Here is a 25,755-nt window from a genome sequence, read left to right on the forward strand (position 1 = left end):
AGTACTGAGGTTAAAACCCCTGATTTTTAGCCTGTGAAATAATCTCTCCACTATGGCCTCTTTGGATCAATATCTCTCATAGATAAATCTCTGGTCATTCTTTTTATTCATAATTCCATATATTTGCTTGAACATAATATAAATAAATACCCATTGATATATACATATACATGGATATGTAAATATATGTGAGTGTATGTAAGAGAGTATGTTTGCCTTTTATTAGGTCAGCACTGTGAGGTGGATGTATTTTTCTTTCTAAAAGGGTACACCAACTTTATACTTGGGGAAGGGGAAGTAGAGATGAATCAGTTATTTCAGAAATGCACTTGAGCATTAACTGGACAATGACAGCCTCCCTTCTCTCCTCATACGGCACATCTTCCCTGGATAGTCTTCTAGTCATTACGAAACCCTAGTTTTTATTGCTGTTTTAATTAGTACTCCTGGATATCCTGTCCATACATGTGAAAAACAACATTATTCCTTCTCTGACAGGGTAAGCTTAACGTCACCCTGTCACCCTCACCCTCCAGTGAAAGGTTAAGAGACAGACTTGCCAATAGCCATAAAGTAAGTCCTGACAGGCTGAGATTTCCATTTACACTTTCAAGAATTAAATCATCTGTTCGTACTAGGAACTAGAAATATGCACGGAAAATCCAATTTTACTTTGACATTATTTGCCTAACTTCCTTTCATATTCTTAAGCTTTATTTTCAAAAATGTACTTTTTAAAAATTAATTAATTTATTTATTTTGGCTGCATTGGGTCTTTGTTGCTGTGCATGGGTTTTCTCTAGTTGTGGCGAGTGGGGACCACTCTTCGCTGCGGTGCACGGGCTTCTCATTGCGGTGGTTTCTCTTGTTGCGGAGCACAGGCAGTAGGTGCATGGGCTTCAGTAGTTGTGGCACGTGGGCTCAGTAGTTGTGGCACAGGGGCTTAGTTGCTCTACGGCATGTGGGATCTTCCCCGAAAAGGGCTCAAACCCGTGTCCCCTGAATTGGCAGGTGGATTCTTAACCACTGTGCCACCAGGGAAGTCCCTCGAAAATGTATTTTAAAATTATTTTATTGTTTTAAAAATGTGACATGTTCATTACACAAATGCCAAACAAAAGGAGAAGTCAAAACAAACAAAAACTGATTTTCCCCAAATTAACCATTTCACATGTGTTCCTGACTGTTCTCTTGACTTATATACAAAGAGATGGACAGATAATGTATAGATACAAGGAAAGAAGGAACGTTACTATATAGGAGACATCTTCGTGGATTACCTTTAATTTTCCTTGACTTTAATAGAAGAAAAACTGAAGTAAAGCTGGTGAATTTCTAAGCTACAGGTAAATATTTCATAAACACTGATGAGATGAGTTCTTAGAATATTTCTCTAAGACAGAAGTTTTCAACTTTGACTGTACACTGGGATAATTTGAGAAGCCTTTAAAAATCTAAATACATGTACCCCCCAAAAATCTAAAGACTTTTTTTTAAAGAGCAATTAAATCAGAATCTCAGGGGGTGAGATGCAAGCATTTAGTGTTTCTTAAAGCTCTCAGGTGATTCCAGTGGGCAGCCAAGGCTGTGAACCGTTGCTCTAAGATTAAGAAAAAAATGAACATATTTCAGACTTAAAATCCGTACATCTTTAAAAATTTTTTGAACTTAATCAGTTGAGGTAGTGCTAGGTAATACAAGGAGTTTAACGCTCTTACACTTTCTCCCACTGTTCCTGCTGCCTCCCCATTTTTGTGGTCTATAGCATTTTTGTCAGGGTTTATTGCATTTATTCTGTATGCCACCAAAATTCTCTCAGAGGAGTAGCCAGAGAGGTTTCCAGGATGGGGAAGGATATTCCAGAACAAGAAAACAGCCACCTAGGCATAAAAGAGGGTATCATGGAAGAGTGAGGTCAGGCAGTGGGTTGTACATGCAGGGAGAAGTCTCAGCCCAAAGAGACTCTGTGGGGCTTCTTTTTCCATTACTGATGAGTTAATTATGTTTACTTTGTGAAATAAGAAAACTAATCATTAGCTACATCTTAGACATCTCTCAAATTAATTATTTTAACTTTGGGAGATAGGAAAATTAATCAATGACTTCATCGTAGATATCTTTATTTGACAACTTTGAAGTGGTCATCACCTATGCTCTTTTTTTGGACAGGTTATTTTTACCTGTTTTAGGCCTCAGACCCCTTTAACTCTTGATGAACGCTGTAGGAATTCTCCTGATTGACAGGTGGGGTCGAGGAGCACTTGTTCACAGAGTCCTGAGCCACTGAGTCAAGTTTAAACGGTTCATAGACCTCAGGTTAAGAATTCCAGTTTTAAACATTTAGCTTTGCCTGTTCTCTTCTTTGTTTATTCACTAACCAAATTGCATTAAGGTCAATGGGACCCTCCCAGCGTAGGAATAGGTTTCTGATTGAGGGGGAAATGTAGGAATATATTACTATGTGTGCTATTTGCGAATGTATCTTTTTCTTCTTTTTTTTTTTTTTTTTGAGCAATGCTAACTTGTTCTCATCACAAAATATTAAAACACTCACAAAACGTGGCTGGAGGACTTTCCTGGTGGCACAGTGGTTAAGAATCCGCCTGCTAATGCAGGGGACACGGGTTCGAGCCCTGGTCCGGGAAGATCCCGCATGCCACGGAGCAACTAAGCCCGTGCGTCACAACTACAGAGCCTGCGCTCTAGGGCCTGCAAGCCACAACTACTGAGCCTGCGTGCCTAGAGCCCGTGCTCCATAACAAGAGAAGCAACAGCAACGAGAAGCCCATGCGCCGCAATGAAGAGTAGCCCCCGCTCGCCGCAACTAGAGAAAGCCTGCGCACAGACAAAAAAAAACAAAAACAAAAGCAAAACGTGGCTGGGGGGCTCTGGCAATTAGAGCTGCAACAAGACAAGTGGAAAGGCCTTCTCTAGAAATAGCAGCTAAAATGCAGCTTAGGATCCCAGGTAGTTATGTCTAGAAAAGCAAAGATGGGCCACTTGTGGGGATCCAGTTAGTCCAGGGAATTTTCAAAGCTGTGCAGGTCTTTCCTGGACATTAGAAGTTACTCACTTCATCTTCCTGAGTCACCTATGACACAAGTAGGTTGTGATCTGTGGAGAGTTGGGGCACAGATCTCTGGAGTGTGTCAGAATGCTAAAAAGCTTCCAAAATTAAGGCTACTAATACTTCTATTCCTTTCTTTCATTACTGTCCCTTTCACTCCCACCTTGAACCACTGGGCAAGACTAGGAATTGGTGCATTCAGGCTCCATGGCAACTTCCAGACAACTGTCCTACCTTTCTTTTTTTTGAAGATTCTGCCACTATTGACACAGCATTCTTCCAACCTTGAGGATGTTATCATACCTTCCTTTGTAACTTCAGAACAGGTCAGTCTTTCTCTTAATCATAACCACTAAAATCATCCTTGGTGCCTTTATAGCGTTCTGGGCTCACTGTTACTTTATTTCTTCAGGCCCAGTGCTCTCTCCATGAACCATTCCCAAATGCGGCTGCATCTTAGATCCCATCATTGTCAGAATTGCCCCACTTAAAATATCTCAGAATATGAAAATCCCTCTCAGAGCATGACCTCCTTTCCATTTGTATTTTCCACCCCATCACTCATGCTAGGCCATCTATTTATTCTTCGAATAATGAAATCTCAGTGGCTTAACACAGCAGAAGCTCATTTCTCATTCGCACAAACCTAATGTGGGTCAGCAGGGCCTCCATCTGGGATCCAGGCTCCTTTCACCTTGTGACGTTGTCTTCTCACTCAATACATGGCTTCTAAGGTCACCTCAATAGTGGTAGAATGGGATGGAGGAGACACAGCAACTTTTTCGCTGCCTCACCCTGTAAGAGATGCACCTCATCTCAGCTCAAAGCCCATTGAGTTGAGCTGATCACCTGGCCTCCAAAAAGGTGTGGTGGAGGCTGAGAGATGCACTGAGCCTGGGGGGTATTTGGTGGGCACTGGCTGTCTCTGCTGCTCCCATTATGCTTTCCAGTCTCTTGAGGTTTTCCCTGAATGTCTCCTTCATTTTAGCTCCACATACCTCCTTTATCAGTTGGACTCCTGAGGCCCATTGTGTCATGAAAAAGCTAACTCTTCAGAATCCATCAGAACTTTCTTCACAAATTTCCCTGTTTTTGCCTTATTATTCCCATGTCCCACATCTCCAAGCAGCCTCCAGAGTGCACTGTCTCCTCTTCCTTCTGTGATCTTCCAAGTGGGGGCAATGTAATGAAATCATGTTGATTTGATCCAAGGGAGATTAATTCCACGCAATTTCAGGTAGTTCACAATTGTTCATTATTCATCTCTAGTTGACTACTTATTCTGTGACTGTGTAGACCTTCTTCATATCTTTAAACTGCTCTCTAATCCATGTCTCTTTAATTTTAGCCTATGGATTAGTATTCAATGTTAACGAAAGGCAAAAGGTCTGTGGCCAATTTGATGTGCTCTTCCTCAACCCTTGTATTCTCAACATTTTCTGTATCTCTGTCCATCTTCTCTTCTTCTGCCCCTATCATATAAGAAATATTCCTCTTTCCTTTTGCTAAAACAAGTTCCTTCATTTGTCCTTTTGATCAACTTCCATACCTTTACTAATCCTATGATGCCTTGTTCTCTTCATATTCAGACTGTCTTAATTGTTTAAGCTTTTGCTTTCCATGGACTTCTCTAGCTGCACACATGCTGAATGTTTGCTTACTCTTGATTTTTTTCTTTACTTTTTACTTCAGTATCCCTTTTAGCTAGTGCCCTGTCTGTCACCTCTTTACCAATGTCAAAGTTTATAATAGAGAAGTCTGTACCTGGTACTCTTGCAAAATAGCTTTACCTCTAGTTGCCAACACCTCCTCTATGTGAAAACTACACATTCAGATGGTTCTTAGTGGCCTCCTAATCACCAAATCCAACAGTGTTTCACCATTCTTGATATAATTCAAGCTTTAGCAAAGTTTAATACTTTTTAAAAAAAATTTTTTTAAATTTATTTATTCATTATTTTTGGCTGCGTTGGGTCTTCGTTTCTGTGCGAGGGCTTTCTCTAGTTGCGGCGAGTGGGAGCCACTCTTCATCGCGGTGTGCGGGCCTCTCACTGTCACGGCCTCTCTCGTTGCGGAGCACAGGCTCCAGACGTGCAGGCTCAGTAGCTGTGGCTCACGGGCCTAGTTGCTCCGCGGCATGTGGGATCTTCCCAGACCAGGGCTCAAACCTGTGTCCCCTGCATTGGCAGGCAGATTCTTAACCACTGCGCCACCAGGGAAGCTCAATACTTTTGATTACTCTATTATTCCCTCTTTCCCTAGCTTTTGTCACACTGTGTATGCATATCTCCCCTTCTGCTTTAGTGATGAATTCTATTTGTAGTTTTTTTTGGATTATCTAATTGCTTCCCTTCTTTCTCCTACTAAAATAATGCCAGTGACTCTGAACTCTATTTCTCTCAGATAGATTGAAATTTTACAGAGTCATTATCCATACTGGACTGTATTTCAAACTGTATGTTTTGCAGAGGATACTCCGTAAGGTATCCAATGCTTCACTGCCTGAAGCTAAATAGAAATTCCTACCTTTTCTGTTTTTTATTTCCCTGAAACATGTGGTCTTCAGCTAATTCGTAACAGTCTGAGGAAAATCCCACCATTGCATCCTGGATCTTGTGACCTGTGACCCACAAGGGAAACTTTGGAACCGTGATGTTTTGATGTATGAAAACCAAATCCAAATAAAATAAAACTGAAGTGAAGAATTATTATCTGGAGGTTAGCCATCAGCTAGTCTGCTTATCAGCTCAAAATTGTTGGAGAAAGATTTGTCATGGACCCAATGTCAAGTCTATAGAGTTGAAAGGAAATACAGAATTGGCTATTGTGCTGAAAGCGATAACTAATCAGTATTAATCCAAGAAGAACAAGTGGAAGTGTTGGTCCTTTGTGACACTTGAGAGCTCCTAATAAGAATGGTTTGGCAACATCTTCTTGAGGATTTTTATTTCTTTCCAGGCACCTTATCTGAGGTTTTGTTTGCTATTAGGACAGAATCTTTTGTGAAATTATATTTTTCTTCATAATTCAAAATTTTGTCAGAATTTATCCATCTGTGGGTTTATTTCCATTAATAGCCTTGAAAATAAGTTGAATCTGTTTAATCTCCATTTTAGGGTGTTTAGTTTTGAGTTCCAGTAAGCTTTTCTTAATTATGAATTTGATTACTGTTTCTTTTGCTAATGTTGAAACTGTGCATTTTTTCCATTCTTGGAAATAACTGTAATTCTTAGCTTCTATATTTGTCATCTGTCCTTTCACTAGATTTGGTCCTTTGTCCTTTACCTCTTTATTGTGGAAGAGGTTACCAAGCTTGTTTTGAAATAACTGATTGGAAATCTCTGCTTTTAAACCTTCTGTCGTGAAGATTTTTGTTTCACCTTGTGATTTTAGTTGCTGTGCTTTCCTTCCTTGTCTGTCTTGTTTTTTGTGCATGTGTTTTTTTGTTTTATTTTGTTTCAGCTTATTGCCTTTATAGCTAATTTTTTTGGTCTTTCTGATTCATCCTATCCTTTAATATTATTCTGTCTGCTACTTCTGGATTTTAATCTTTGCTTTATAGAAGACAATTCTTTTATACTACTGAGTATTAATTTCTGGACCATATCTTTTTCAGAAGTATGTATCTTCTGAGTTTTCATGAGCTTTTCTTTTATCTTATTCTAAGGTCCCCCGGTCCTTAGGTCCCGGTTAATTGTTTTCCTTTTTATTCTCTCCCATCCTTAAATGAAGAGAGTCTGTTCTCATTTAGAGTTTGTAAACACACGAGGTGTGTGCAGTGCTCTAGTCTATTCTCTCTGATATTAAAAAGAGAACTTCCAGCCTAGGACCCTGCCCTAAATGAGCTCTCATCTAGAAGCTCTGCTATGCAGAGGTAAGAGGTTCTTCCCTGCCTGAGTCTCTAGAACACACATAAATTTAATGTCTTTGAAATAGGTACCTTTTCCATCAATACCTACGGTGCCCTAACTGTGAACATATTTTGTAGGATGCAGTGAAGAAGTCAGTCACTGCTCTGTGTACTCCTCGCCCCATTCTGGCCTCATTTCCTTGGAAATACAGTCCCCAATGGATGCAATAATGGAAGAGTTTGTGGGAAAGAGGAAAAGAGGACACAAACAGATTTCTTAATATTTCAAAAAGTAGTATTACATAGTGAAATTATGACTTCCTAATTTTGAAATTGGTAGCTATTTTTCCTCTCAGAGAGTAGCCAAAATGGCAGAAATACAAAGTATATCCATTCATTCCTTCTTTTATTCAGGCAAGGAATCTTTTATCACGTGTAAAGAGCCAATTTCCCCCCTATTTTGTCTCCGTTCACCTTGTGTTTGTTAACATTTCCTTTCAAATTCAGAAATTTTTTGTCCAGCAATTTGGGATTTCTATGTTAATTGTGAGCTCACTACCTTTTAGGTGGGAGGGGATAGAGAGTCTTTTTAAATATTTTTACAAGAAAGTTGGTAGAGGCAGTATCAAGATGGATACATGTCATTTAGAAACTAAAATCCAATATGTTTTCAATCACATTAGACACTTCTGTAAAATAGATTATCGTTTCTGCTGTGGAGCTGCTCATTGGAATCATCAGAATTTTGGTTGCTCCAGAGATGATCACATCCATCTTCCACGTTCCTGGAACAACTTGCCCTAAGTTGCCTTATGGATATGTCTCTATAAAATCGAGGACACCAAAATGACTGACTCCCTCTTGGGCAGCTGCTCCATCTCCCACATCCCATTTCTTCCCAGGGCTTGGTTCTAGGTCTGCAACCCGTGGTTAGATGGAGACGAGGCCCACGCTCTCTGGGGTAGCACATGTAGATCCAAATGCAGGGAGGCCTGTCCCCCACAAGCCTGGAGGCACTTGAGGGCTCCAGCCTTCCCACTCCACCCATAGCAGACCATTAACTCTGCTAATACCCTTGTCTTTCAATGGCCTGGGTGCTGAGCAACCTGTAATAAGACCTGGGCTTTTGTACAGGGTGCTCCTGAGAAAGGCCCCAATGCTTTTAGGAATAATGGGGGATTTACCCACAGGCTCACAGGCCTCATCAACCCAGCCTAACCAAGGTCTGAGAATCAGGCCTTGGAATAATATCCAAATACAAAGATTTCATTTACACTAACAGAGTTTCTAGTACTTTAATAAATATGACTTTTCATTTTTCTCCACACTTTAAAGAAGGCTTGCAAGGATCTGTGAAAAGATAGGCTATATTAATAACTGAAAGAGATAATTTTATATCCCCATATATAATATATCTAGGTAGAGCTTGTGTATGTATATTTTACGTTTTCTAACTGAAGATCCTGTATAATCCATTGAAACCAACCCTGTTTTCCCATTTTCTCAGAGGGAGAAATGATTTTGGCTGACCCAATAGCAAAAAACTATTGGCTTGTGTGTATGTGAACTTTTTGGAGTTTAGGAAGAGATTTTTTTTTTTTTTTTTTGTGGTACGCGGGCCTCTCACTGCTGTGGTCTCTCCCGTTGCGGAGCACAGGCTCCGGACGCACAGGCTCAGCGGCCATGGCTCACGGGCCCAGCCGCTCCGTGGCATGTAGGATCTTCCCGGACCGGGGCACGAACCCGTGTACCCTGCATCGGCAGGCGGACTCCCAACCACTGCACCACCAGGGAAGCCCTGTTAGTTCTTTTTGTTGTTGTTGTTGCTGTTGTACACGGGCCTCTCACTGCTGTGGCCTCTCCTTTTGCAGAGCACAGGCTCCGGACGCGCAGGCTCAGCAGCCATGGCTCACGGGCCCAGCCGCTCCGTGGCATGTGGGATCTTCCCGGACCGGGGCACGAACCCGCGTCCCCTGCATCGGCAGGCGGACTCTCAACCACTGCGCCACCAGGGAAGCCCAGGAAGAGATTTTGATAGTGGTGATATTGGTAGTGGTTGGTGACAGCTTTTCTGCAGGCAAGTCAAAGTGGGATAGTAATTTCCAAGACCAGATATAGAGCACTAAGTATCAACATTTTTAGGAGGAATTTGAGGAATCACCCACATTCTTCAGGTAAGGTGGAGGTAAGATGAGGGATGGCCTGCAGAGATCTGTCACTGGGGCAGGAAGAATCAGCACCTTGTAAATCACCAGTGAGGCAGCTCATTTGCAGACAAGAGCAGCTCATGTGTAACCCAATGGAATTGGTTTTATTATGCTCAGGGATCTGCTTCTTGGAAAAGGAGGGTGCTTCTCAGAATCCTTACCAGGACTGGCAGGGGCTTCTATATATTGCAACTGAGCCTGCTGGCAAGAGTGGTTTTCAGGTCAATCTTCTGTGACATGAGCAAGTGGGGCTGGATGCTGAATGACCTCGAGTCGTTCTGGCTGTACAGTGGCTATAAATCTTCCTTTGTTTTTTATACTTTTTTTTTGGTTTGTTTGTTTTTAATTTTATTTATTTATTTTTGGCTGTGTTGGGTCTTCGTTTCTGTGCGAGGGCTTTCTCTAGTTGCGGCAAGTGGGGGCCACTCTTCATCGTGGTGCACGGGCCTCTCACTATTGCGGCCTCTCTTGTTGCAGAGCACAGGCTCCAGACGCGCAGGCTCAGTAATTGTGGCTCACAGGCCTAGTTGCTCCGCGGCATGTGGGATCTTCCCAAACCAGGGCTTGAACCCATGTTCCCTGCATTGGCAGGCAGATTCTCAACCACTGCGCCACCAGGGAAGCCCCCCTTTTTGTTTTTAGTAGCCAGCTCCTTACTTTATCCTCCTCTGTCCTTCACTGCCTGTGATTTTGAGGGCATCTCCCAATGTCCTCTTGTGTTCTGAATTGATATGATGAATATTGGTAAAGAGAACATAATGGAGAGATATAACAGTGCACCTGGACATCAAAATTTGCTTTTCATGTTCCTGGGCCTTTAAAAGTTCTAGTTAGTAAAGGTCTCAAGAAATATTCTAGAAGATGGCCCAAATATAAAACAACACACACACACACACACACACACACACACGAACAAAACAAAAACAAGACAAAAACAAAAAAGCCCCCAACTTTTCTACCAGTTTTTCCCCACCATTTGTATCCACTGGAAAACACTTCTTCTTAAACTTCAAGTCACCCCAGTAGTTGTACTAGTTAAATATTAAGCATGTTTTATTCATGCTTTTAAAATATTATCTTTGATTTTATATTTAATAGACAAATGCACATATGTGGATGGATATGTGTGTGTGTATACACACACACACACACACACACACACACACACGTATGGATTAACTGTATTTTTTTGTGTGTGGTACGCAGGCCTCTCACTGCTGTGGCCTCTCCTGTTGCGGAGCACAGGCTCTGGACACACAGGCTCAGCGGCCATGGCTCACGGGCCCAGCCGCTCCGCGGCATGTGGGATCTTCCCGGACTAGGGCACAAACCCGTGTCCCCTGCGTTGGCAGGCGGACTCTCAACCACTGCGCCACCAGGGAAGCCCTGGATTAACTGTATTCTTAATAGCTCTCTGTCTTGTATCACCACTTAAGTTTTAAGTTCCAGGTCTGAATCTTACTCTGATTAACCCCCCCTTTAGCCCTTTCATAGTGATTAATATAAACAATACACCAGCTATATAAGAAACTTAGAGAATGTAGCAGATATTGTTGGTTAACTATGTTGGTTAACAATGATTTCCACCTCTTCCCTACTCCTTTTAAGCAAAATTAGTTACATTTTTGTTTTGTGTGGACTGTTTAGGAAAGGACGTGTGGTACCATTGTGGCCAATGAGAAGTGAGAGGAAGTATGCCTAAGGAGCTTGTAGGAAGAGTTTTGTGGCTAATTAAGAGAAGGCATAAGCAAGAGAAGCCTTGCCTTCCACTGTTGGTCATTGCTGTGTCTGCTTGTGATGGTTGGAACCTCAGCAGCCATCTTGTAACACAGAGGGGTACAAGCTGAGAACAGAGCCAAGCCAGCATGATTAGGATGGTAGAGCAGCAAGATGGAAGGTGACATATCTTTGATAGCATCTTTGAATCCCTTAATGGTCCAGTCCTAGATCTTCCCTGAGAACTTCTTGACATGTAAAATAATGAAGTTTTTTGGCTTAAGTTTAGAGTTTTATTTTATGGAAATTGAAAGCGTCCTAACTGATTGGACGAATGAAACTTACTTAAGCCGTGTGTGTGTGTGTGTGTGTGTGTGTGTGTGTGTGTTTGTGTTTGTAGATAATAAAAGAAGAATCTTGTGGTTACTTTGTTCACAAAAAGTAGGTCATCCAGAAATTAAAATATGAAGTTCTGTATAATGATTATAACCCCTTCTCCCAAAATTGTTTATGTTGCTGGTGGCAAACAGGTTAAGGAAAATAATGATGTTCTTTATGTAGAATACAGCTGGGATTTTAAAGCAACAGAGAACTAGGAACTAGACTAGAAAGAGAAGCATCTCTTCTCTTTTTTTTACCTGCATATGGAAAACTACATTTCTGCTGCTGTCCAAGAAAGCCCGAGTTAAACCAAACACTTCCATTTTCATGGTGCATATTAAAAAGTAGGAGTATGTTTAGCTGTGGTAATCCTTGTTATCTGTGCGTCTCTTTCTTCTTGGGATTTTTGCAGAGTAATGATCTAGCTCCTTAAGACATAATACCATGTGAATGAATTTGTGACACACCATAACTTTGAATTCACTGGGGTGAATCACAGAGGTCCTAATGGAACTCAAGAATTTGTGTTTAGTTTCTACATTCAGAGTAGAAACAGAAGTCACCCACCAGCGTTATTAACACACCCTCTCTCTAGAGTCCTTCTCAGACCCCAAGTCATCTGTGGAAGAAAAAAAGGTTGCTACTCAGTGATGCTGAAAACTGAGAATGGTATTTTAAGGGAGACCTAAACCCAATTTGAATTTACTTTCATTACTTTTACTCTACTACTGAAATGTACTTATACCTATATAGTTTACCTGGGAGGTCTGGCAACGGTGAAAGGTAAAAGACATTTGTAACCACATGAATCATTATTTCTCAATTAAGTGTCACAAACTCCACTGTTTTACCATAGCACTGTTCAAAGGGCAGTAATTAAGTTGTGTCATAGTTACCATGAAAGTCATCATAGGAAATATGGTCTTCCTGGTGATTAGATGGATTTGGGGTTCAGGAGGTGGTGACCTTTATCAAAGACACCTGACCCCACTAGAGTTACACATACAGAAACCATGACTCACACTCTCTAATAATCATTAATCTACATTCTTTCTTTTCTTTGCATATGTTGGACAAATAACTTTTTTGACGGACAGAAGAGGCTGTTGTCCATACTAATAACATGCAAAATCAATGATATCAATAATTTAGTAAGGAAAATTATAACCGCATTTGAGTGTAATAATGATTAAGCATAACTCAAACCCTAAATAGAGTTATAATTGTGGATGTTTCTAACCTCTGTCCAACCATCACAGTCTTTCCAAAAGGTACAAAATGATGAAAACATTTCAGTATTACTAAAGGCACAGACACACTAAAGATATCAAGGTATAAAGCAGATTTGCTCTTTTATATGCAGGGAGATTTGCATATGCTCAGTTCATTATACTTATGACATTTAATATTGTTGAGTCGTATCACCATTTGTCTCCCCTGGAAACTGTGAGCTTTTGTTGCAGAGACCACTGCTTCTTCAAATCTGTATTCTCAGAACTCAGCAAGGCCATTAATAAATGGGTGCCAGATAAAGTGATGAGTGGGCTAATGGATGAAGAGCTGCAGATCACGACAGGAACTGCAAATGTAGGCTTGCAAAGAAATTTCTATTTTTCTGTAGGGCTATTTTGAGAGTTTTTGATAATTGCTTTAAAGTAAGATTCTAGGTCAACTCTACCCTAGTAATATAGAACATCAGGAGGACATGTAAATTTATTATATAAATTAGTTATTTCATTTTTATTTAATTTGTGATCTTCATTTTATGAGTTGTTAAATGTCTTATGTATTGGAGTTTCTAATTTGTTTTCCTTTTTAAAAATTTTGTGTGCTTCTAATGGTAAAGAACAAAATTAAATAACAGTGAATACTGTTTATAATTACTTAAAAAGAATTTTGATTATGATAATGACATGGGCAATGTGTATTTTCCAATACCACCAAGCAGTGCTCCAATTCTCAGAAGAATTGGGTGCCCTACTGACTGGGTGTCTTACAATTCAACTCACTTCTGACACTACCTGGGATTAACATCAGATCTCACAGGTAAGGGCTCAGCCCCACAGACTGTACCCACTTCAGTCACCAGTCTCAAGTCCAGGCTATAAATAGGAAGTTCCTATGACCCCCTCCTCAGATTTGATTAATTTGCTACAGTGGATCAAAGAACTCAGAAAAACATTTACTTACGTTTACTAGTTTATTTTAAAGGGTATTATAAAGGATATAGATGAACAGTCAGATAAAGAGGTACATAGGGTGGAGTCCAAAAGGGTCCTGGGCACAGGGGCTTCTGTCCCCCTGAACTGGGGTGCACCACTCTCCTGGCATTTGGATGCATTCACCAACCCAGAAGCTCTCAGCCCCATCCTTTTCGGTTTTATGGAGGTTTCAGTACATAGGCACAGCTGATTAAATCGTTGGCCACTGGTGACCGATTCAACCTCTAGCCCCTCTTCCCTTCCTGGAAGTGAGGGCGTGGGACTAAAAGTTCCAATCCTCTAACCATGCTGGGTTCCCCTGGCAACTGGCTCTCATCCTTAGGAGCTTTCCAGAAGTCAGCTGGTTAACATGAACTCAGGTGTGGTTGAAAGGGGCTTGGTATGCATAACATGATAACTTCATTGCTCTTATCACTTCCAAGGGTTTTAGGAGGTCTGTGCCAGAAACAGGGACAAACACCAAATATATATTTCTTATAAATCACAGTATAACAACATGATAGTGACAAGAAATGAGAACTTTATTGTGAGGAAAGTGGATGTCAGTAGAAATGAGTGTGGTTTACTTCTTAGCCAAGTGCTTTCTACTTCGCTGGAGACTTCATGCTGAACTGTGCTCACTTTAAGGAGACTTCATTCCAAATATGTCTATGTTTCCAAGGGACAGCGGAGGTTGAGATCTAAATGATTATAGTAACTGACATTGAAATGAGCTTTAGAGCTCCGAAGGTCTTTTGAGATCCATTGCTTCATATCACCCTTACGGTAGCCAGGTGATAGAGATATGTCTGTGACGTTCCCCCAGACAAGCTGTACATGTAAAGAGTCAGAGGTCAAATCTAGCATTTTGGCTAAGTATGCAAATTGTAAAATATGTTCATTTTTCTCTCAGAAATGGTTATGTTTCTTGCAAAAGCTCTGTACTTAAAAAAAAAAACAACTTTTCATGGAGTTTCTTGAGCATTAAGACCTCTTAAATGGCTTCTGAATCAGAGTTGATTTGCCATAATTTTTAAGGACTGAGACTACTATATTAAAAAAAAAAGTTTTATTACCTCTTAAAGGACCCCAAAGCCAAGAAAAAAATACTTCGACCTTTCACTTTGATGGCTAGGGGCTGAAATACGGAATAACAGAATCTAACAGAGTTTGGAAGTCATTCATATTCAATATGCTATACCACTAAATTCAAATCTACAAATACCAGGAAGCAGAAGAATTTTTGTTACATCCCTTATCCTCTCATTGATTCATGTCTTCTTGAAGATAATAGTCATTACTAAAAAGGAATGCAAAGTAAATATGTAACTTTTATGTTTTCTATTCATTTTGGGTATATGTTCCACTCTCATAAAATGTAAGTGGCTGGGTAGAGATGAATTGCTATTCTTGAAAATTCCTTACGTAAAAGTACATTTTTCGGTAAAGGCCAGTTCAGTAGTGGAAAGTTATCTTTGAGTCTAGAGTCTATCCCATGTAGTACATCCAGGTGTGAGGATATGGGAGAATTGTTTGTGCCGAACTGTAGCTGGAAAATGTAAGAAATGTAATGTCAAGGAAGAGAGGAGTACGTTGGTGAGGTTACGAGTTTTCTATCCTATTGGGATTTCTTTGTCATACGTAGAGATATGCACATTGCAGTGAAATGCAAATTAATTCAGCACAACATAGAGTTTAAAAGTGAGAGCTAGGGAGCAGGATGTCTTGGTTTGCATTTTGGCTCCACAGCTTAGTTTGTTTGAACCTCAGCAAGTTATTTAAACCTCTCAGCCTCAGTTTACTCATTTGATAAATGGGACTAATAATAGTACCCGAGGAATACATGAGATAATGCTCGTAAAATGCTAATAAGAGCCATTACCATTACTATTGTTGTTGTTAATATTTCAAATTTCTTTACGTTTCCCTGATGGGAAATCAACATAGGTATAGGAAGTAATGATTCCCATTCTATAATTTTTTCTACACTTTGTATTTCCATTTCACTCTAAACAAGAAACCACCTTCTGCCCTTTTAGTTCAATGTAAACATGATACATACTAAGAATCTCATGATAAGTAAGTTTTAGAGCAATCAGTACAGTTTTACCAGGTAGTAAAAAACACAGCCTAGTTTCAGTGGGCATCATTTGCCTAATAATTGACTTTTAAAACCATTTGTAACATAATTTTGGATTCCACCAGATGTTCCGCGTGATGATAGAACACTTTTTTCTTCAAAGTTAGGTATAGCCCGTGTTTGAGACACACCAGTTTCCCTCTGCCTTCCCTCATCACAACAGGCCTGTGGGGTATGCAGTCATAGTATGATTAAGGTTGCCCAGATGGTCTGAAACCCATGACTAAGCATTTACTGTGGGAAAAAAAATAAGGCTATCGACTTTCAAGAAATGCAAACTCCTTTCCAGAAGCTAAGCAAAATGAAAAGGGGAGTAAACCATCTGTTAAAGGAGAGAAGAGCAGAATGTGGCTCACTGCACTTAGAAAGTGGAACAGTAAGAAGAAATGCTGAAGTGCAAAGGTATGTCTCGTTTTCGTACTTTGAGAGTTACACTTTGAGGAAATTTCTGTGTAGTTGCCTTCAAGTTATACTTTGGCTCAAAATGGGTTTTGTTCTTCCTCCAAATCTTATTTCTTTTGCATTGCTTTTGGTGCATCTGCCTTATACATCTGTCATGAATTTAGGAGATTTTTACCAATATTAATCCATCCTTAAGTCTATCCTCAAGACAGCAGTCAGCTTAATCCTGTTAAAACTTCAGTGATATTATGCCACTAGGGTACTCAAACCCTTTGAAGGCTCTCCAGCTCCTTCAGTGTAAAAGCCCAGTGTCTGATAATATCCTCGTAATGTGGTCTCCCAGTACCTTACCACCCACCCTTCAGCCTCTCTCTCACATGACTGCAGCCACAGCAGAGGCCTTTGCTGTTCTTGACACTGCCAGGTATGCACCTGGCTTTTACCTCTGCTCCTGCATCTCCTTGGAATCCTCTTCTGCAAGATACTTGCTTTGCTCAGTCATTGACCCCTTTATCTTCTCAGTGAGGACTTCTCTGAACACCCCATGTAAAAATGCAACCTCTTCCCTCAATGCTTAACCCAAGAGTGGGCTTTATCTTTCCGTGTTTAACATACTGTATATTTCATGTTTCCTTTAATTTTTGTCAGTATCACCCTCTGAAATATAAGTGCCAAGATGGCTAGGATTTTTATATTTTTTCCCACTGTATCCTTACTAAGTTTCAGAATAGTTCATAGTAGGTGCTCAGTAAATATTTGCCATTTTAATTGTTTAAATAATCACTTATTCAGCCAAGTGGTTTCAGGGAAAATTGCTTTTCTCCCAAGTTAGCAATGGAACAGAGAGCGGCCTATGGGAGTGATCCTTTAGGTTTGTGATAGATAGAAGTAGCTGTCTATCCCCAGTGGTTCAGTGTTAATGGGTCAACATTACCCTCTAATCTGAAATACTTTGATGAGAATGATAGGGATTAAATGACCTTTCAACTTTGTGACTGCTCATTGCTGCTAAGAAAATGGATAAATTTCACTTTATGATACTAAATTTCTCATTAAAGTTTAATTTTTCTTTCTTATGTTATCACTCCTTTATTTTGCACAGCAAATTTATACTAACTGTTCATGGAGTGGAAGAGGCTAGCTAGAGATGCTCTTAAGTTGCATTGCAAATGGAATTCTTCTCCTTTCTCACCGTTAAGATTTACTCCTCTGTTTTGAAGAGAGGGCCTGGAAGTTGATGAGGTCTCCAAGGAACCACTTGGAAGGTGGACAAGAATAATATTCCAAGTCTCAGAACCCAGTCACTGTCAGGCCCACATTGAGGGGAGGGAGAGTGGGAGGTGTCATTTGAGGTACCTTGTCCATGGTTGGAAGGTTGTCCGGAAGCTCCTGATGAATGAGATGCTAGATTTCATCTGCTGCATTTCATCCCTGGGCCCTGCTGCAGATCCCGCCACAGCTGTGACTGATGGGAAGCAGATGTTTAACTTTGCATGGAGAAAGCATTCAGAAATATGGAGCCTAGGACTCAGACGCCCTTTCTCTTTTGTTCCTCCTCAAAAACAAATCGAGGAGGGAAAATTACACCCAAGTAATGACCCTGCAAGAGGACTTAACTACAACAGGTTGAAACCAATCCCATGTTTTAAGGATTTGTGTAATTTTAAAAGAAAAAAAATAATATGCTTTAAAGTTAAATTCAGCCAATTGGATAGTTTCGGGAACTATTTTTCACGTCAAGTTCTGTTACTGCCATTTCCATAATATTTCTTTGTCTCTGTCTCTTCATGTTAATTCTTGATGTCACTTAGATTCCCTTGACCTCTTTTCTGTACTTTTTACTATAGCTTTTTAACTTGCTTCCCTACCTCCTCTTCCCCATTACAAACCATCGTATGCTCTGCTGCTAAATTGATTACTTAAATCTTAGGTCTGATCATGCTAGTCTATTCTCAAGGCTCAGTCATGGACATCTTCCTGGGAGTCCAAACAGAGGTTAGAAAGATCCTCAGAACTTTGTTGAGTTCCAGGCCCCGGTTGCTGTGATCCCAGCTTCTCCCAACTCCTCACCTGTTCAGACCACCTTAGTATTCTCTCTAGAGCAAGAAAGAAGTGGTCCTTTTGGGCAGCATTCTGCACAGCTGGAGAAGCTAAGTGCGCACTCACTGTGTTCTCATTTTCTCCCATGGGGGAAGTTGCAGGCTGAAGGGGGTCTGTCTTGACACTGAGCTGTGCCATATTGCAGGAGAAGTGACACAGGTAAAATGAAACTGTTCTCCTTGCTTTCTTCAATGAGTCTGTGCTCAGATATTTTGCTAAAAGTATGCTGGAACTCTTTCGCTGGACTTCTGGCTTCCCACAAATATACCCTCATCCGTGAGTGGTTGTCAAAATCAGTGTTCTGTCGGGGGATGACAATAGAAAGCTCCTATTCCGCCATCTTTTGCGCACCTTCTTTTCTTTTGTACGTGGGTAGGATTTTTCATGTCAAGTCTGTATCTTTGCTGTATTTGGGTCCTGGACAGGTCTGAGACCATAATAGCACAATAGAAGACACTTCACAGAAACTTGAATCAATAATGATTACTACACATTATACACTGAAAATTTATCTTAAATAATTTTGAACACATAATCTTATATCTACTTTTGTGATATGAAATAGTTAAACACAGATGTATTTCTTGATAGAAGATACTCTGGTACTCGTGGTTTTTGTTTGTTTGTTTTGCTTTGTCTTGCTTTGATTTTATAGAACTGATATGGGAGGTCAAAATAATGTTCAATAGTATGAGAAGCCAAAAGCAAACAGAAGCTCTCTGCAACCAGGACACCTGATCCCTCTCTTTGCCATAGCACTTGCATGCCTCTCTGCTTCTCAAAATCAGGCTTCTCAAATGTGGAAAGCTAGATTCTTCTAATTTCATATTTCTAGGTCAGGCAAAAAATGTACATATAGTGCCTGTACATAGTAGGTGCTTAAAGTATGACTAGAAAAGAACTGAATTGAGCAGTGCACGACAGGACTGGGCTAAACTTGCTGAATTTCACTTCAGGAAATAGAGAGATTTTGAAAACCTATCAAATCCAGTTATTTTGTGGATTTTTTTTCCCCAAAGAAATGATATGTCTGAATGGCTTCACTGTGGGTTTTCCAATTTACCAGTTGTTTGACCAGTCTGGCTTCTCTTACCCCACCTTCAGGAGTAAGTGAGAAAATGCAAATGAAACCCTTAGCACATGACTTAGCAGATGGTAGGTATCCAGTAAATAGAATTATAAATTAGGAGTATTGATTTAGTTCACAAGCGTTGCTGCACACCCTGCCCTGTTCATTGGTGCAACGCATAAGTGCACCCGTACCGCTTTGCAATCCAGTAGGCAATCAATATGCATTAATAAAATGAATGAATGGCCCCTGCCCCTAAGACATTTACCATTCTGAAGTTAAGAATATTTACAGGCATTAATAGCCAATGAGCTATATCAAAGCACGGCATTTAATCAAGAGAGAATGTGTGCTGGTATGCCAGAGTAATTGAAAAATAGTTGGACGTCCCTTTCATATTAGTTCTTGACCGTTGTTAGCTTAACAGTCAAGAGGGGATGAGAGTGAGCTTCTAAATTTGCCTCTTGTTGAACTTTATGGAAATATATGTAAGAGTTGGGATTCACGGTTATCTTCTGGCAAGCAAAGTTGATAGGTTGATGATCAGCAATCAGCAATCACTGATGATGTGTTAAACCAAAGTAAGTCTGTTCATGTGAGAAAAATAATGATAGTAAATGAAGAAGGAGAAGAAGAGGAAGTGGAGGGGGAGGAGGAGAAAAACAACAGGATCAGTAGAAGCTATTACCTGCCAGGTGCCAAATTTCCTGTAAGATATATCAGATGAGGGTAGGTTAAATATAAGAAGAAAGACCTGGAAAGGACTTCTTATCTCCTTGGTAGCTAAATATTTGATAGCCTAACTTCCCCGACAGAGGTGGTCTACCAAACCACCTAGGGAAGCCAAGGGTGTGTTTCTCTACAAGAAATATCTCAGAGGATAATAAAACCTTGAACCAGCATCTCCAAATGGGTGAGGTTTTCAAGGCATGCTAAGATTGGCGAAGGGTGTGGGCTGTATGGTGCTAGTGTTTATATTGCACGGCAAATAGCTGTCTCAGTTCTACATGACTTAGAATCCTAAACTGTTATGGGGGAAAAGATATTTTCAACATTCTTTTTCCAAATCCCACACATTAAAAAAAAAAAGCACAACTCCGAGACACATACACCCTGCTGGGAATCCATCCCCTATGTGTGGGCACTGACTACTCTGTCTGGAATTTGCTTGTGTGTAGGAAGCATGAAGTATATTAGTTTTTGGAAATTTGATAACAGACATAGACAGGTAAGGAAACACCAGTCAAGTTAAACTTTATAAAGAAGTGACTTTGTGTATGTTTGGGAAAGTTAAGGATTGTTTTTTGTTTTGTATTGTTTTGCTTTTTGAAACTGAATTTTAAGTACTTAGAACTAGAGTAAAGCTTGTCCTGTTTGATTTCTGTTATCTTCATTCCTCGAGAAAGCCATAAGCATGCCCATAAATTTTGAAATGGAATAAGCACAGAATTCTAACCTCCTCTTTAAGTGTCAGAAAAGAAGAATTTTGGGGGTTGGTGGTGTTTAAAATTTATTTTTAGAATAGCCAATGTAAGATCAGAATATCTTCATTCTAATTCCTGATTTGCTGTGTAATCTTGGAGACATTACTTATATACTATGCAGACCTATATTTCTCTGTTTGTAAAGCAGGAGCAAAAATGTCCATTATAACCTGTGTTATAGAGAGTGGAACACAGAAGTCAAAATGACAGACTTGGGCCAATAGTATAGGAATTTTATGAACTAATTAAAAATCTCTTCATGGACAAGAAGTGGAAGGAACCACAGGTGGGGAAATCATGAATATGTGAATATTTAGAGTGGTAATATTTGGATAATTTTTATCACTTTTAAAAAACTCCATTATAGATTTTTATTCTATTTGAAAGATGTGGAATTCTATTTCCAGCAAGGCTGAGTAGTTCCTGCCAGACCAATCCTCTAATAGGTAAAAACAGTGAATTCTGGACAAAATACAAATATATGAAGGCACCAAAAGTAAGCAAAGATAGGTAAATAATGAAAGGACGTTGATGTTGGAAAGATGTACAGCAGGGGTGAGTTTGCCATTTTTCAGAGCTTTTAGCCTGAGGGCAGGCCCCAATCCGTCTGCATTATGTGGAGCAGCTGAAGATTAGACACAAAACCTTAGTCATATTAGCTTGCAAAACCAAAGGAGAGAGTCTTGGGTGATCACAGTATCTGGAAAGTAGGAAGGGGAAGCTTTAAGTTCCATGTTGAAACTCTTTCCACATCTCTGGTTGACTCGTGGACTACACATGCTCAGGGAAGACCCCAAATGGCCTAACTAAGGCAAAACAGAAGAAAATACAACACCAACAAACTGAACTTGTATTTCAGAGTTGAAGTTTGAATTTAGTTAAACAATGCCTGCTTTAATTTTTTTTTACCCTAGCTTGGCCTATCCCAGGCCCCAAAAGGAGTTGAGTATGTATCATGATGGGGAAGGTGATGAAGGGAGAAGGAAAAAATCCGTTCTGTCCCACAATATTTTGCCATACTAAAAATGCTTGCATTTTCTTTTTAAAGTCAGTATGCTTCAGAGAAACATAACTGAATCTAGAGTCTCTGTAACATATTTTCAATATCTAGGGTACAAATCAAAATTTCATATGAAGAATCAGGAAAGCATAAGCCCTTCCCAAGGAGGAGTAAAAAAAAAATCAATGGAGACTGATCCCAAGATGATCCAGAAATGGGAATAATCAGACAAGAATTTTAAAGCAGCTGTTATGATAAAGGACTTAAAGGAAAACATACTCATAATGAATAAGGAGGTAACAGACCTTAGAAGAGAAACTATACCAAATTAAAAGCTATATAAAAAGAAAATATTGTAATAAAAGGAGAAAAACTGGGAGTAAATCTCACGTGTCTCCAACAAGAAGCTATTTGTGAACTTATGACATTTTAATATATATTTGTAAATGTTTACACAAGGTGGGTACTCAGTAATGTGTAATGTCTGTTGTCAGGACATGTGTAGCAGCGGAGAAAGAGAGGCAAGAAAAGTAAAGTGATAGAACAAAGTAAGGGTAATACTACTGCTAATAATAACAATGCAAACATTTATGTAATGTTTGCTACATTCCATGCCCCATGCTAGGTCCTTTACTTATCCAATTATTTATTATTTAATTTAACCTCTTGGGTACTGTTATTTTTCTCAGATAAAAAAAACCTGAGGCTTAGAAAATGTAAGTATTTCTCCCATGGTCCCATTGCCAGGAAGAAATTGATTCTTTTAAGCATCGCACTGTTGCAGAAGCTTGGTCAAAACACAAACTAAAAGTGTAAACAACAAGAGTGGATTTGTTTTGTTATTAGGACTGTGCTGACCAATTGTGTCTATAAAGGTGAAGGAGGCAGTTACTGGGGAGGGAATGATTGCAGCTATTGGATGGGCCCACTTTCCAAAAAGAATGCCTCTTCCACCTTAGGTTTTTTTTTTGTTTTTTTTTTTTGCCACAAATTTCTCTAATATTCAGTGGCAAAGTCTGTCATTTCATCCTTAGAGGTAAGAGTGAAAAACAAATATTTCTGGGAGAGGAAATCATCTGACTTTAAATGATATAAAATATTTTTTTCCTGGATGGAATTACATTAATAACAGTTACTTTTTGAGAGCTTGTTCTGTGCCAGACACACTGCTAGACATAAATACTTTATGTTTAAGTATATGTACATTTTTTAACCTTTCATTTAGACTTTATTATGGACTTAAAATAAATTGCAAAAATAGAGTACCTCGGATCCTTCACCTAGCTCCCCACAATGGTGACATCTTACATAACTGTAGTACAATGTCATAACCACAAAATTGACATTAATTCAATACTGTTAATTAGAACATAGACCTTATTCAGTTTTTACCAGTTTTAGACAATTTTTGACAAAAGTACAAATGTAATTTAGTGGAGAAAAAGTAATTATTTTCAACAAATATTGCAAGAACATTTGGGTATACATATACAAATATATAAAAACTAACTAAAATGGATGGTAGACCTAGAAATGAAACCTAAAACTATAAAACATCTAGGAAAAAAAATAAGTGACATATATACTTTACTCCTTGTATCTCTATGGAATACGCACTTTTATCCTAGTTTACACAAATAAAAACAGGTTTGGTTATGGTTTGTAAGACTTCACCAGCTCCAGAGAGCAGTGGTGTCTAAACGTAAAGGAGGAGAAGAACTTGAAGGAGGATGGAAGCTAGTTCATAGTAAAGAGAGACTGGTGACACTGAAGACAGACTTTTCTGTTTGATAACATTTCCTAAGACTGTGCTGTGAGTGACATAGGTTCACACAGAAAGGGCCCTGAAGAGAAAAGTTATAGAAGGACCTTAAAGTGGTATGATTAACGTCTGACTAGTGAGAACTTTCTCCCAACTTCCATATCCAATCAATCACTAAGTCCTTCCTTAGTGATTCTTTCTCCTTGAAGTTCTCAAATACGTCGCTTCATATTCACCCTCGACACCATAATCCAGGCCACTGATATTACTCACTTTTCTAAATATCATCTCTCTCCAAACTGTTCTCTTCATTAGCAAAAGCTAATCTTTCTAAAACAAAAGTCTGATCCCAGAACTCCCTGCCTGAACATTTTGATGACTTCCCAAATTCCTCATGTTAAAGTCCAAACTCCTTTACACAATTTATTGAATCAATCGGTCTCTTAATGTTGGACATTTTATTCTAAATTTTTACTGTTACAGTCAACCCTTTGATGAGCATTTCTTTATATGTCTTTATGTACATCCAAAACTGTTTTATTGTAGGGCTACAAGTCATGCTCATTATTGAGGCTACTTTTCGGTTAGATGATTCCATTATCTTTACATTTCCTTGGTTTGGCTGAGGATCCAGGGCTCGTCCAATATGGTGACGGTCACAGCCAGTTTCTTCCCAAGACACACATCATAACAGTCAACAAGGATGAAACTGTGAGGAGGCAAGAAGAGTAGCTCAGCACTCTTTGGTGTAGAGGCCTATTTATCCTTGCCTCTATTATATGAAATCGAAAGGATATGGAGAAAGAAGAAGCAAGTGTAACCGCCAGAACTTTGCTTGCTTTGCCCTCAAGAAAGACATCTAGGTAGACCTCAAGAAATACTGTGAGGAAAGTGTTTTGGAATTGATAGAAGGGGCAATGGAAACTAAGAGGAGCTATAAATGCTGGAACACAAATAAAACTAAAATTGAAAAGATAGAAAGAAACTCAACCCACAGTGTCTTACAACTTACTATAGAAAGAACCTCAGTCATTCATCTTTTATAGCTTTCTGTTTAAAGATGATGATCCTGAGTTCAGAGAGGCCCAGTGTCTAGCTGAAAGTGGCACAGTAGGGTGTAAAGGAAAGAAGAACCATATTGAATGCATTTCAGTAATGCTAAACTTCTACTCCTTCTGGAAATGGTACAGTGGAATATAGCTCCTAGGAAGACTGACTGATGCAGAAGGTAAAGAGAAAGGTATCACCTTCATTTTCTGAAAAAGTTCCTTCATATAAGCATCCCTACCATTTCAACTTCTCTTCATCGAAAGGGAAGAAGTAAATCGAAGCAAATATATCAGGAAGATGTGCATGGAATTTAAGAAAAACACTACAGATGATTTAAAGTAATCAGTAGAACTGGGCATTTGGTAAAACAAAGATAAATGGTTTTATTAGAAGCCCAATCAGAAGTTAGAAGTGCTAGATGTCAATGATATTAAGAGCAAGAAAGAAATCTAGGGATATAGCCTACATGAAAGTGAAAATGAAAAAGAAGCAGAAAGTCTACTGAGCTTTAAAGAAGAGGCATGCATATATATATTAGGAGAAGAGGTTGAAGTTAGACTCTAAGACTCGTTACCCTAAGAATAAAGTCAAATGGAATGTCGCCTTCTTGCTTCTCCCTTTTCTTTCTTTCATTTCATTTCATTTCCTTGGAACACCTTGGCCTTTCCCTTCCCACCCCCATAACATAGTGTTAACTCATAAGTGTTTTGAAATTATAGACAGATGATAAACAGAGAGGAGAGAATGAGATAAATTTACCCAAGTTGATAGAAGCTTTGAAGATTTAAAAGCAAAACCAACTGCAGATGCATCACTAAAGCCTTAATGGCTTTACTGGAATAGAAGTGTTCTTGAGTAGATGAGCTCATTGCTGAACTTAATAGGGAACTTGCAGATTTTTAAATAAGCTGTTGGCTGAGAATTATATTCAAGTTTATGAAACAGGGCCTATTGGTTTGAAGAAGGGGAAGGATAAACACCCTAAGCTGTATTGAACACCAAATATGAAATATTTGTGGGAATATTATTATAAAGTCTAGCAGCAGTAGGTGGCAGAATGATGCATGAGACTCAAGCAGCAATGAAAGGAAGATGGCGTGCTACTTACTTACTTTAAGAGAAATGGTGAAATAACTGCAAGAAGGAAGATGGCCAGATCACCCAGGGAGCATGGACCAAGACCAGACCAAGTCTCCTCTAGAAGACAAGGACGCTTGTGTGCAGGTCAGTGAACTGTGTGGGCAGGACTCAGGAGTATGTGCTTTTTCCATGTTTCCAAAGAGTATAGAGAGAATATTAGGAGAATAAGCTCCGATGGCTTGAAAT

The 25,755-nt window shown here is 39.4% G+C and overlaps 1 protein-coding gene across 11 annotated transcripts in view; it reads left to right on the top strand.

The window, feature by feature from the left end:
* The window catches only part of LOC307177345 (uncharacterized protein), a 1,102,996-nt gene that overhangs the window by 203,687 nt on the left and 873,554 nt on the right, over positions 1–25,755 (top strand). The gene's annotated exons all lie outside the window — the stretch shown is intronic.

Source organism: Stenella coeruleoalba (genome assembly GCF_951394435.1).
Source record: "Stenella coeruleoalba genome assembly, chromosome: 19".
Classification (NCBI taxonomy): Eukaryota; Metazoa; Chordata; class Mammalia; order Artiodactyla; family Delphinidae; genus Stenella; species Stenella coeruleoalba.